This window comes from Glycine soja, chromosome 10 (genome assembly GCF_004193775.1).
Source record: "Glycine soja cultivar W05 chromosome 10, ASM419377v2, whole genome shotgun sequence".
Classification (NCBI taxonomy): domain Eukaryota; kingdom Viridiplantae; phylum Streptophyta; class Magnoliopsida; order Fabales; family Fabaceae; genus Glycine; species Glycine soja.
Window position 1 is genome coordinate 22,496,222 of NC_041011.1, and position 7,800 is coordinate 22,504,021.

The 7,800-nt window shown below is 40.4% G+C and overlaps 1 non-coding gene across 1 annotated transcript; it reads right to left on the reverse strand.

Moving 5' to 3' along the window:
• Positions 1-4,289: 4,289 nt before the first annotated feature.
• On the reverse strand, positions 4,290-4,396 carry LOC114372694. Its single transcript, XR_003658265.1, has one exon. It is a non-coding gene; the product is annotated as a small nucleolar RNA R71 (small nucleolar RNA).
• Positions 4,397-7,800: the final 3,404 nt, after the last annotated feature.

The window sequence follows — 7,800 nt, forward strand, 5'->3', positions numbered from 1 at the left end:
CCTCACCAACTTTAATATGTTATGCTATGTTATGCTATATGTCTCTGAATGAGTGACAAACTGTCCCTTTTGCCTTTGGTATATTGGCTAGTATCTTATGAAGCAGTAGAGGTCACTTATGCCGTTGGAAATATTTCAAGCAAGACTACCAGATTTTGCCATTAAATTCATGAGTGATGGGAAACTTTCCTCGTTATGAATGTAATGAAAATAGTTTGGGATCATACTAGATTTTTATTTATTTTTTTGCGAACATGTTGAAACAAATTTTATTAACGTGCTCATTATTTATATATTCCTTAAATTAAGAAATCAGTAAGTAATTTAATGGTTTTTGAAAGGATTAATCTACCATGAAGTGCTTGATTGTAGACAATCAAGCAGTTGGGGCAATTGCTACCTGCACTTCCATAGTTGCTTCCAGCACTTAATCTGGAATGTAAAATTACATTCTAGATAATGTAATTTTACATTATGGATCAAGTGCTCCTGAAGCTTAAAAAGGTGCATGAAGTAATTATGGTGGTGCAAGAAGTGCCTTAATTGGATCCAGCAAGGCCTATTTAAGTTGTGTTCAATAAGTTTAGGGAATACTAATGTCTCTCCCCCTCTTCTTCCTGGTGACCCCCACCTTCTTGACACCCCTTTCCCAACTCCTGACCCCCACCTTCTTGACACCCCTTTCCCAACTCCTTCCCTTGCTATGCCCCAATCCATCTCTCAAATCTTTCCAACTCCTTTCAACTCCTTCTTATCTCCTCATTTCCTTCTTAACCCTTTCCCAAACCTTCCCAACTTTTTTCCATCTCATTTCCTTCTTAACCTTCTCTCAAACCTTTGTTTCCAACCCCCACCCCCTCTTCTTCCTCAATCTTACCCGTGCCCCCCACCTTCCTGACACCCCTTTCCCAACTCCTTCCCTTGCTATGCCCCAACCCATCTCCCAAACCTTTCTAACTCCTTCCTATCTTCCTATCTCCTCATTTCCTTCTTAATCCTTTCTCAACCCTTCTCAACTCTTTTCCATCTCATTTCCTTCTTAACCTTCTCTCAAACCTTTGTTTCCTAAATCCTTCGTGCTCTCCTTCTAGTTCACTCCTCCATCTGGTATATTTTTTGTCTGCCTTCGTTGACAATTCTTCCATTATGTTATATATACTTTTACAACAGAATCACGATTTCATTTGTTCTTTTTTTTTTTTGTTGTTGTTGAATGACACCACTGTGACATCTTGGAAATTTCTACCCGGAATTTTGTAAACGATGCATTTTGAATGATTATATATATAAGTATTATTCTGATGAGAATCATGAAACTGGCCAAATACAGGCTAAAGGCCCAAGTGGAGAAGAACGAAGGCCCAAGTGGAGAAGGACAAAGCCCCCGAGTGGAGAAGGATGAAGGCCCAAGTGGAGAAGGATGAAGGCCCAGAGGCAGAGACACTATCAAGACTATTAATTATTGCTGAAGGCCCAAGTTAAATATGTTTTTTAGTTATAATTTTTATTTATTGTAATTTTGGCCCAAACTATTTAGAAGGCCCATGTCTATTTTTATCTTTTAGTTCAGATACACTATAAGTATTGGTTTTTGTTTTGAATAAAAAAAACTTTTGGCATTTTCATAAAATTTGGTGAGAGTTTCTCTCTGGGTTCCTTGTTGAACCAATTATCAGACTTATCAAGGTAATCCTTGTGGCGTCTACCCAGACTTATCTTCCTTCACCGGAAGTGGCGTCTACCCTGACTTATCTTCCTTCACCGGAAGTGGCGTCTACCCTGACTTATCTTCCTTCACTGGAAGTGGCGTCATCCAAAACCTCCGTAGCCTGTATCAAACGATCCGCCCCGTAACCAGATGATGTGAATCTTACGGGGCGGATCGTTTGATACAGGCTACGGAGGTTTTGGATGACGCCACTTCCAGTGAAGGAAGATAAGTCAGAGTATTGTAATAGGGCCCAGTGACTTTGAGTGACTCTTTTTAAATAGCTGCCTTGGGATTCGTGCAGGGCATTCTATTCTGCTATGCTATTTTCATTATTCAGAGCTTTGGTTTTAGGTTTTCACGTTTTTCTGTTCCCTTGTTACAGTTTTCGTTCTTAATGCAAATTTCCGTTTTCTGCTTCTAATTACGAGTTCATTCTTGCTTCTTCTTCTACTTTCATTTACGTTTCTGTTCATTTACGTTTCTGTTCATTTACGTTCTTGTTCAGTTACGTTTCTGCTTCATGTTTCATTTGCGTTTTCTGTTTGAATCCATGGAAGGATAGATTTTCTGGTGTTGTTTCCTTTTGAGGACGAATCCCAACTCTCTTTGAGGTTTCGTTTGTAATGTGGTTTCCTGGCAGTTTTCCCTTCACCAGTTATCCCAATTTCGTGAATATTAATCAGTGCACGCTTCGTGTTCGATTAATTGCCTCTGAGCCTAACTTGCGTTCATGCTTAATGGACGAAGGGCTAACTGGTGTATGTGGTGCCTAATCACGTATTGAAAACCCTAAGTTGATTTTCGCTTAGTAAATTGAAATAGGGTTGGATTAAGTGGTTGACTGTTAGGGACGAATTCTCCATAACCCAGGATAAGAGAGTGGCTTCTGAATCAGAGGTAACAACCCGTTTTTAATATTAGTAGTTTCGTATTCCATTTTATTTGTTCTGCTCTTTAATTACCAAACAACCAAACCCCCCCCCCATCGTTACTGTTACTGCAAGTATATTATGAACATTTGGCTTGTCACTGCTCGTTGGGAAACGACCCAGGATCACTTCCTAGTTACTGCATTTTCATGTTTATTTGATTCGGGTACGACCTCGATCAAATTTGGCGCCGTTGCCGGGGAGCAGTGTCCAAAGGTTCATAATAGCTAGCTAGTGTTGTGTGTTTAATCCTTTCGTGTTTTATGTTTAATTGTTAGTATTGTGTTAGTATGTGTGTTAGTGTTGTTTAGTGTCCTGGTATTTTGTTTAATGTGTGTTCTGTTTCAGTTTTACCATTAAGCGTTTCCCCTGTTTCAGTCTTGGGTGTTTTGCTGTGAAGATTGTGCTTGAAAACAGAGTAGTAGTAGAAATCAGCTTGCGGAAAAACAGAGTAGTAGTAGAAATCAATTAGAGACGGATTTTAGCGACCACCCATGCTGAATTATTTGGGATTTTTTGTTTTAGTAGCTAGGGTTGTTATTTTTGGCTGAATTTTTTTGTGGTAACTTCTTTTAATCCATATTTTGTGGGAAAAATAGCTAGAGCCTTTAGTTTGGTCAGATTTGAAAGTTCCAAAAAACTAGCAAATTTTGTGTTTGTCAAAACTTCAAACGGCCATAACTTTTGCTCCGGTTATCAGAATCACAATTATTATATATGCATTTGGGGTAGAAAAAAATTTCCTATGCCGTGGCAGCCGGCCATAGACCGGTTGAGGTCTCCATCGTCCAAAAAAAAGCGATTCTGTCAAAAGTTTTTTATTTTTCAAGTTTTATTCACATATTTTTCTTAACCTACCAATTTTAGCTTTCATAGTTAGACTTTGAATTTTTGTCTGAAATTTTTTGTGCTATCTTCTCATCATTTTATAAGGTTGCTCACAAAATTTCAGGTCATTTGGATATCATTTGAGGGTAGCTGTAGTTCAAACCTACACCTTTATTTACATGACAAGGCAACTAGTTGTGTGCATGCTGAATGTAGTGTATGACTAGAGGCAATCCATCTGACTTACAACCCTTTGATCCTGAGATAGATAGGACATTTCATAGATTAGTTAGGCATCATTTTATACCTTTTGATCATTCTGAGAATTCCATAACTGGTGAATCTGTGCATTCTGTTATTGGTGATTTTGAACATCCTGATCTTGAGCATTATAATTTTGAGCATTCTGATTCTGAGCATTCTGATTTTGCACATTCTGAGAACATGGCACAACCTCCACCTCATGAGAGGACTCTAAGGGAAATGGCTGCACCTGATTTCACCTATGAAAGCTTGTGCATCCAATACCCTGATGAGGATGTCCCATATGTTCTTAAAACTGGACTGATTCATTTGCTTCCAAAGTTTCATGGCCTTGCAGGTAAAGACCCGCACAAACATTTGAAAGAATTTCACATTGTCTGCTCCACCATGAAACCCCCAGATGTCCAAGAGGATCACATATTTCTGAAGGCTTTTCCTCATTCATTAGAGGGAGTGGCAAAGGACTGGCTGTATTACCTTGCTCCAAGGTCCATCACGAGCTGGGGTGACCTTAAGAGAGTATTCTTAGAAAAAATTTCCCTGCTTCCAGGACCACAGCCATCAGGAAGGATATCTCAGGTATTAGACAACTCAGTGGAGAGAGCCTGTATGAGTACTGGGAGAGATTTAAGAAACTATGTGCCAGTTGCCCCCACCATCAGATTTCAGAACAACTTCTTCTCCAATATTTTTATGAAGGACTCAGTAATATGAAGAGAAGTATGATAGATGCTGCCAGTGGTGGAGCCCTTGGAGACATGACTCCTGCTGAAGCCAGAAATTTAATTGAGAAGATGGCCTCCAACTCCCAGTAGTTTAGTGCCAGAAATGATGCCATAGTCATTAGAGGAGTGCATGAGGTAGCTACAAACCCATCTGCATCATCTGAAACTAAGAAGCTTGAAGGCAAACTGGATGCGTTGGTCAACTTGGTAACCCAGCTGGCCTTGAATCAGAAATCTGTACCTGTCGCAAGGGTTTGTGGTTTGTGCTCCTCTGCTGACCACCATACAGACCTTTGCCCTTCCATGCAGCAACCTGGAGCAATTGAGCAACCTGAAGCTTATGCTGCAAATATTTACAATAGACCTCCTCAACCTCAGCAGCAAAATCAACCACAGCAGAGCAATTATGACCTTTCCAGCAACAGATACAACCCTGGATGGAGGAATCACCCTAACCTCAGATGGTCCAGCCCTCAGCAACAACAACAGCAGCCTGCTTCTTCCTTCCAAAATGCTGCTGGCCCAAGCAGACCATACATTCCTCCACCAATCCAACAACAGCAACAACCCAAGAAACAACCAACAGTTGAGGCCCCTCCACAACCTTCCCTCGAAGAACTTGTGAGGCAAATGACTATGCAGAACATGCAGTTTCAGCAAGAGACCAGAGCCTCCATTCAGAGCTTAACCAATCAGATGGGACAATTAGCTACCCAATTGAATCAACAGCAGTCCCAGAATTCTGACAAGCTGTCTTCTCAAGCTGTCCAAAATCCCAAAAATGTCAGTGCCATTTCATTGAGGTCGGGAAAGCAGTGTCAAGGACCTCAACCCGTAGCACCTTCCTCATCTGCAAATGAACTTGCCAAACTTCACTCTATTCCAGAAAAAGGTGATGACAAAAATCTACCTAACAATTTCTGTGCAGGTGAATCTTCTTCCACAGGTAATTCTGATTTGCAGAAGCAGCACATTCCCCCTCTTCCATTCCCTCCAAGAGCAGTTTCCAACAAAAAAATGGAAGAGGCAGAGAAAGAGATCTTGGAAACATTTAGAAAAGTAGAGGTAAACATACCTCTATTGGATGCAATAAAGCAAATTCCAAGATATGCCAAATTCTTGAAGGAGCTGTGCACTAATAAGCGGAAGCTTAAAGGAAGTGAACGAATTAGCATGGGCAGAAATGTCTCCGCATTGATTGGTAAATCTGTTCCTCAAATTCCTGAAAAATGCAAAGATCCAGGTACATTCAACATACCTTGTATTATAGGGAATAGTAAGTTTGACAATGCCATGCTAGATTTAGGAGCCTCTGTTAGTGTTATGCCTCTGTCGATTTTTAATTCTCTATCTCTAGGTCCCTTGCAGTCAACTGATGTGGTAATTCATTTAGCTAATAGAAGTGTTGCCTATCCTGTTGGTTTCATAGAAGATGTCTTAGTTAGAGTTGGTGAACTGATTTTCCCTGTTGATTTTTATATCTTGAATATGGAAGATGGATTTTCTCAAGGATCAGTTCCCATCATTCTAGGCAGACCCTTTATGAAAACTGCTAGAACTAAGATAGATGTTTATGCAGGCACACTGTCCATGGAGTTTGGTGATATAACTGTTCATTTTAATATTCTGGATGCTATGAAATACCCATCTGAAGATCTTTCTGTATTTCGTGCTGAAATAATTGACCATGTTGTTGATCAATACATGACTGATCTTTATTCTAATCTGCATGCCTCTCACTCTTCATGCATTGAGTCTGAAATTGTACTTGATCATATGTCTGAATTTGATGCTGAGAGTGAATCTGAGAGTGATATTGATTGCATGCCTGGTGGTGGTGTTTTACCTTTTGAGATTGATTTTATAGAGTCAGATAGGACTAACCATGTTTCAGGAAGTACACATACCTCTGACTTTCTTTATGAGGTAAAGGCTGAGAAACCATCTCCTTCTACCACTGTCCAGCCGACCACACCAGAATTGAAGCCTCTGCCATCAAATTTAAAATACGCTTACTTGGATGATAGCAAGAGTTTTCCAGTGATTATATCTGCCTCCCTTGCTGATGAGCAAGAGGAGAAGTTGTTGTTAGTTCTCAAGAAGCATAAGAAGGCTATAGGCTGGACCCTGGCGGACATTCCTGGTATTAGCCCATCCACATGTATGCATCGAATAAATTTAGAGGATGGAGCTAAACCAGTAAGACAGCCACAGAGAAGACTCAACCCGATGATTCTTGATGTAGTGAAGAAGGAGATAACCAAGCTTTTGCAAGCTGGAATCATTTATCCTATCTCCGACAGCCAATGGGTGAGTCCCGTCCAGGTAGTCCCGAAAAAGACTGGCCTCACAGTGATCAGAAATGAGAAGGAGGAGCTGATTCCTACTCGGGTGCAGAACAGTTGGAGAGTCTGCATTGACTATAGGAGGCTGAACCAGGTTACCAAAAAGGACCATTTTCCCCTGCCATTCATTGACCAGATGCTTGAACGCCTGGCAGGTAAATCCCACTACTGTTTCCTTGATGGTTTTTCTGGTTATATGCAAATTACTATTGCTCCTAAGGATCAGGAAAAGACCACATTCACCTGCCCCTTCGGCACTTTTGCTTATAGGAGGATGCCTTTCGGCCTGTGCAATGCCCCTAGTACCTTCCAGCGGTGCATGATTAGTATTTTCAGTGATTTTTTAGAAAATTGCATAGAGGTGTTTATGGATGATTTCACTGTATATGGATCCTCTTTTGATGGTTGTTTGAATAGTTTGGAAAAAGTTTTGAATAGATGCATTGAAACTAAACTTGTTCTAAATTTTGAAAAATGTCATTTTATGGTTGAGCAAGGTATAGTTTTAGGCCACATTATTTCCAATAAGGGCATTGAAGTAGATCCTGCAAAAATTTCTGTTATTTCACAATTGCCTTACCCCTCTTGTGTGCGAGAGGTGCGATCTTTTCTTGGTCATGCAGGATTCTACAGGCGCTTTATAAGGGATTTTAGCAAAGTAGCCCTTCCACTGTCCAACTTGTTGCAAAAGGAGGTGGAGTTTGACTTTAATGACAGATGCAAAGAGGCTTTTGATTGCCTCAAAAGAGCGTTGACTACCACCCCCATCATCCAGGCACCCGATTGGACAGCCCCTTTTGAGCTTATGTGTGATGCATCAAATTATGCATTGGGGGCTGTCCTTGCTCAGAAAATTGATAAATTGCCCAGGGTGATATATTATGCTTCTAGGACTTCAGATGCTGCCCAAGCAAATTATACTACTACTGAGAAAGAGCTTCTAGCCATAGTTTTTGCTCTTGAAAAATTTCGATCTTATTTGCTTGGTACTCACATTA